Below are 6000 nucleotides of genomic sequence, written 5' to 3'. Positions count from 1 at the left end.
GGGTGGGGACAGGGTGGGGTGGGCGAGGCGGGAGTCCCGCCGCACCTGTGGGCGTGCTCGGTGCGCGGCCAGCTCGCCCAGCACGGGTGGGGCGGCCCGGGCGCGCTCGGTTCCCAGTCCGCCGCTGTCCCCCCCGGGCGCACACACTCCCGGGCTGGCGGGGCGCGGGGCTCGGCCGGCCACGCTGTCTGCTCCACCGCGGCTGCTGCATCCTCCCGGGCCCGCGTCCCCCCGCGCGCCCACCCGCGCGCTCCCAGCTGCCGTGGGAATGGGCCTCCCCCGGGACCGCGCCGAGCCCCAGCCCCGCCGGCCCCCACCCCCGCCCCGCGGCCGCCCACGCCGGGATCTGCGTCACTCGGCCGCGCGTGGGCGGGAGCCGGAGCGGCGAATGGAGCAAGAGCGGAATCTCCCGATGTGACAGCGCGCCGGGCGGGAGGGGGGGGCGGGGGCGGCGGAGGTGGCGGGGGAGGGCGAGGCGAAGGGAGAGGCCGAGGGAGGGCGCCCGGGGCCGCCGCCGCCTCCCGCCTCCGCCTGAGCCTCCGCCCGCGCGAGTGCGCGCGCGCGCGGCCGACCGAGCGCCGTCGGGGCGGGCGGGGGACGGAGCGCGCGCCCACCGTGTCCCTGCCCCCCTCGATGGGCGCGGGGGCGTCCCGGCCGCTGCAGCCGCCGCAGGAGCCGGGCTGAGCCGTCGTCGCGGAGCGCGCCGCAGCCGCGGGCCGCGTAGGTACCGGGCGGGCCTGGGGCAGGAGCGGGGGGCGTGGGGCTCGGCGGGGCGGCCGCGGGCGGGGGTCGGTGTGGGGGGGGCGCGGTGGCGGGGGGCGCGCGCTCGCCGCCCGCGTGGGGAGCTCGCGCCGCCGCGATCGGCGACTTCCTAAAAGTGCCGCTCCGTCTCCGTTTTCTTCCTGTTATCCGCCCCTTCCTACTGTAGTTCTGTTTTCAAAGCGGAAGGAGAGTTTTGCTTGGAAGTGGCTCGCAGAAACTTGGCACCCAGGTGCAGGGAAGCGAGAGTCGCCGAGCCTCTGAGGCTGAGTGGGGAGTGTGCAGACACGTGTAGGACATAGAAGCTTTGGATGCAGGTGTGTGGCCTTCTGGGGACAAACACCGAAGTCCGGTCCAACCGGAGATGTGCAAAGAGGCTCCCGGGGGGGTAGAGCTGGACCGTGCGTTCGTAGGTTGCGCAGACCAAGTTTTGCAGCAGGCGACCAGGAGGAACCATGCCCTGGCTCAGGGAGGCTTGGGAATTTTTGGCGTGTCTTGTTAATTTACAGTTTGATCCGAAAGAGCCGGTTTGGAGTAACTTGTCACTACTGATTGGTTTGCCAGTGACGTGCCTGCCAACTTCACGGAGTGCAAAGATCAGAATCTCTGAGGGAGATTTCTGGGATCTCGTTTAAAAATATTTTGGCAGTTTTAATAGGTAATATTAGATTGCAGAGGAGCCGGATTTAAAATAGATTAGTCACATCCGAAATGCCTCGCTGTTTTGTACACGCAGCGAATTACCCTTTTAAAATATTCACTTTTTGAAATTTCTTCCTTTGTATAATATATGTTATGATATTTATAGTTCATGTTCCGGTTTTAGGAACAGATATCGGAGAGACGATGTATAGGGATGTTTTGGGTGGAGGCTATCTTCCTGAGGGTGAAAGAGCTGCCTCATGCCCTGCCTGTGTGCCAGGACAAGTGACTTTGATTGACGGATTCTTCCTCCACCTTGCATCTTTTTGAGACTTTCAGTTCTGCCATAAAGATGCTGTTGAGCATCTGTAGATGGGCCTCAGGGTCGGCTTTCTTCATCCCTGTTGTTTCCAGTTTCGATATTGGAACGTTACATCTTGAAAGAAAATAACCTCAAGGAACGTTAGGGAGATTTTTGGTTGTGTGCTTTTACATTTTTGACGTGAACGTTTTCTGCTTAACCTGCCAATTCCACTACTGAGCACACTTTTTTATCTCCTGCCGCTGAGCCTCCTGCTGTGTGGGACTGTACCAGTAACAACTGGAAAGAAAAACTCCCGGGCATTGGACCTTTTATTTCATTCTGTCCCTTGGATGGGGCTGTATTTCAGATGGCAAATTCTTAAAGATATAGCCGATACAGGAAATTTTAGTGAGCTATTATGTCTAATAAATTACATCAAATAAGTAAACTAGCATCATCTTAGCTAAACTACAAGTTTTCCCTTTGGATTGCTGGTTCGTGGCAACCACTGCCCTATGGAAAGCCTAGCCTTGTTTCCTCTTTGTTATTTAGACCATCAGCTAAAGCACTTCATATTTTCTTTTGCTTCAACTGAAAGACAAAATGATTTATTAAAATTTGCATTGTAGATGCTTTGAAAGAAGAAATTCTAAAGGGAGGCAGATAGTGTTTCATGAACAAATTTTAGAGTCCAGAATGGTTGGATGGAAACAAGTGGGTTAGAATTTTGTGCTTGGCGACTTAGAATCTGCCCTAGAGTTAGTCCTTAACTTTCATGGTAATAAACCTGGTTTTGCCCCCCCTCTTTTTTTTTTTTGAAAAGCTCTGTATTTGACGTCATGTGAAGCTGTGTTCTGGATACCACAGGGTCACCATCTATTGGCTAAAGATTATGGTCATGTACAGCTCCTTTGTGTGTGCCTATTTCATTGTGGATTTTATCAACCATATTACAGAATAAAAGACAGCCCCTGGAGTATAACATAAGCTCACCGGCTGCTTTGCTTGGGTCTCTCCTGTTTCACGTGCGGCTTTTGATCCCTTGAGAGGTATAAAGGAGTCTAGTGTGATTATTATAGTAAGTGCAAATTTCCTCTCTGGTCTGACATGTTCAATAACCCCTACAGTGGTAGAATATACTCTCTCGTCTTGGTAATGGAACAAGAGGGAAATTTCAGAAGTTGATGCTGGGGGAAAAGCACTAATGTTCATCTTGAGAATTCTCACAGCTAAAACGTATCATTAAGCTTTCAAATAATATGTCATCTTTCAACGCACTGTATTTAGGGGCTGTGTATTAATTTACATGGTATGTTACTACTTCTCACAGAGGAACGTCTGAAGACCATCGGGTTTATATGTGTCTACGTTTTGCTTGCGGTCTGCCCAGCTTCTCTTAGTGGCTGTCATGTGTCACCCCTATTGGCTGAAGAATTCTCAGCCATCATATAAGATGTTAGTGTTTGTCTGTTGATATTAATGTGTAGCTGTTGAGTAGCCGAGTGACTCTGATTTATCTTTTTCTAATTCTCATCCATGTGTTTTAACTCACCCTTCGATGGCTCGGGCTGAATTAAAAGGAATCTCTCGAAAACCTGCTCCCGGTTTTATTCAGGTATGAGGGAAGAATCCATAGGGACAGACACTTTAATGTTCCCAAGTTAGCATAAATTCATAGCTACGTGAGCAATAAGACCTGAAATTGTCTTCAGAGCTACCACTGTGGGCCCGAGAGTGTAGCTCATGGTAGGAGCGTATGCATGGACGCTTCTGGCTGGCTGTCCAGCCTCCAGCATCAGCAAAGCCCAGACAAAGTGAACACCCATCACCCCGTGCTTCCTGGGAAGCACACGGGGACTGATAGGTCTCCAGGAGAGCTCTGCAGCCTTAGCCCATGAAAGGCAAGGAAACCACAGCGAACCACAGACACGTTCTGGATTCCAGTACTGGAAATGAGAAAGTGCCGTCTCCTACCGGCTTCTCCTTTCCCAGGCCGAACTTTGGAGTCTCATTGTTTGCTGTGGTTGCCGTTCCCTTCTCCCAGGCCTCTCTGCTTCCAAGCTACACTTTGAAACTCGCTGGGGCTTCAGAGGCTTTAAGGCCCATGCGCCCTTCCTTTCTAAAATTTCACTTGTGAGGGCAGCAGACCCCACTTAGGTGTTAAGAGATGAACAGTCTAATGGGGTTAGTTCTTCTCTCTCTGTCAGTGACGCATGAGGTCTTCGCTAAGGTGTTACATGATGTTTCCCAAGAGGTGGTTATTAACTCTGAAACCTTGAAGTGAAAATTCACACTGTGTTGCATAAATAAGTCAGGCCTTACCAAGGTTTTGCTCTTGGTCCCGAGTCTTCTGGACTGCCACAGACTTCCAGAGAGCATATCGAGTATATATTCACAGGTGCTGAATGTGTGTGTGCCGATCATTCTTACAGCACTGAGGGAAAACACTTAAGAAATAGACATAAATCTGTTAAAGGCTAGCGATGATTTATGAGGTGCTTGCTATTTATTTGAAACACACCATATTGGATTTTTAAGAACACAGGCAACATGACCCAGAATCTCTCATGATCAAACTAATTTTAAAAAAAATAGATTTTTTTAAAAAAAATAACCAATCCAAATTCATACTCCCTCCCCGCCTCCCATTCCCTTCATACCCTCCCACCCCACTCCCATCTAATTCTAAGAGAGTAAGGCACATTGCTTTGTGGAAGGTCCAAGGCCCTCCCTACTGTATCTAGGCTGAGCAAGGTATCCCTCCAAATAGAATAGGAGGATCCCAAAAAGCCAGTACAAGCAGTAGGGATAAATCCCAGTGCCTTTGCCAGTGGCCCCTCAGTCTGCCCCAGCCATGCAACTGTCAGTCACATTCAGAGGGACTAGTTTGGTCCTCTGCTTGTCGAACTAAATTCTTAGAAACCTCTGACTTCGGGGGTGACGTCATACATGTCATCCGTTACAGTTCTGAGCATGTGCAGTTCCTCGGTGCCATTCATCCCTTGATCTCTTGGGTGAAGAGCTGGTCAGAGTCTGCAGCGTAGCCCCCCGTGATGTAGAAGAACATGCTGCTGCTGGATTGGTCGTTTCCCGGGGCAGACAGCAGTTGGCTGAGGATAGCCCTCGAAATACGAAAGGAGGCTGCTGAGCAGAGACGGGCTCAAACATTGGGATTCACGCCATAGAAGTCTGGAAATAGTATTCCACCTAGAATGCTTTGCTGAGAATAAAGGCAAAGATGAACAAAACCCAGTTCCTACCCTCAGGGCTCCAGGAACCAGGTAGTACCTTGTTTTTAGAGCACGTTGAGTCCTTTGTTCCCGGCTCCTTTTGTGTAGTACTTATGGTACGATACTTTGTTTCACATTTATCGCACTCAGACATGTGCTTCCGCTTAACTGGTCCTTCGTGAAGGAGCCATTCCTTGGTGTCCTGAGAACTGGCTCAGAGCGTCCATGTGGGAATAAGTAAAAAAATAAAAAAATAAATAACCAGGGAGGGTGTTGAAGAGAAAGGAAGGAAGACGTTACTGTGGGCATCCTGAAACTCTGGAGAAAGCTGCAGTCAGGGTATGTGTGGAAAGTTTTGTGGGAAAGGATAAAGAAAATGAAGGGCTGCCCAGGACAGGGCCAAGGGGGACGGAAGGCAGGTTTAGGTGGGGTGCCCACAGGAGTAGTTTACATTGCTTGTCTTAGGCCGTGGGGAAACTTGCAGAGAAGAAGGAAAACCTGGACTTGCAGTGAAGCGGCTGGGCAGCGGGCAAGAAGCAGTAAAAACCAGGATTGGTGCTTGGGGAAAAGAAAGGCTGGGGCTGATGGAATGGTATAAGGGCATGCAGATTCAAAAAGAGAAATGGAGAAGACAGGGATGAAACATCTGTATTCATCTGAGAAACAGGGAAGTTAGTGCATTGACAAAGACTGACGGGGTTGCAAAGAACTCATCTGGGAATCCGGAAGGCTGGGAGAAGATGAGACCATAACCCTGTTTGGGAGCACACCAGGCAAGGTTTGGCAGTCCTCGGGTTTGGCAGTCCTCGGGTGATGCCAAACTCCAGTCCAGAGGCAACAATTCAGGTTCATCATCCTCAAGTATTTCAGACATGAGAATCACTTTTGAATATAAAACCTGCACCCACTCAGGGTGAGTTTTAGTATTGTTCATTGACACTGTGCTGAACGTTCTCAAAGTAAGACATATCTTACGAAATCAGAAAAGTAACGAAAAAGCTTCATTTTTACTTTGAGATCTCTTTGTAGGGACTCCATATTCTATTCATGAATTACCCTCACCAA

At 50.6% G+C, this 6000-nt stretch overlaps 1 protein-coding gene across 5 annotated transcripts in view; it reads left to right on the top strand.

Annotated features, from left to right (window-relative positions):
- The first annotated feature begins 461 nt into the window (after nucleotides 1-461).
- Nucleotides 462-6000, top strand: part of Nab1 (NGFI-A binding protein 1) — a 41404-nt gene continuing 35865 nt past the window's right edge. Inside the window, exons 1-2 of one of the 5 annotated variants that reach the window (XM_075956492.1) lie at nucleotides 465-720; nucleotides 929-1076. The gene's annotated coding sequence lies outside the window, so the exon portion shown is untranslated. Of the gene's footprint in view, nucleotides 725-928; nucleotides 1077-6000 lie in introns of all 5 variants that reach the window. The other 4 variants (XM_075956490.1, XM_075956489.1, XM_075956491.1 and 1 more) reach the window with 4 other exon arrangements.

The sequence above is a fragment of the Microtus pennsylvanicus genome, chromosome 22 (assembly GCF_037038515.1).
Source record: "Microtus pennsylvanicus isolate mMicPen1 chromosome 22, mMicPen1.hap1, whole genome shotgun sequence".
Taxonomy (NCBI): Eukaryota; Metazoa; Chordata; class Mammalia; order Rodentia; family Cricetidae; genus Microtus; species Microtus pennsylvanicus.
Note: the sequence above shows the minus strand (reverse complement) of the source record. Positions and strands in the feature narration are given on the sequence as shown.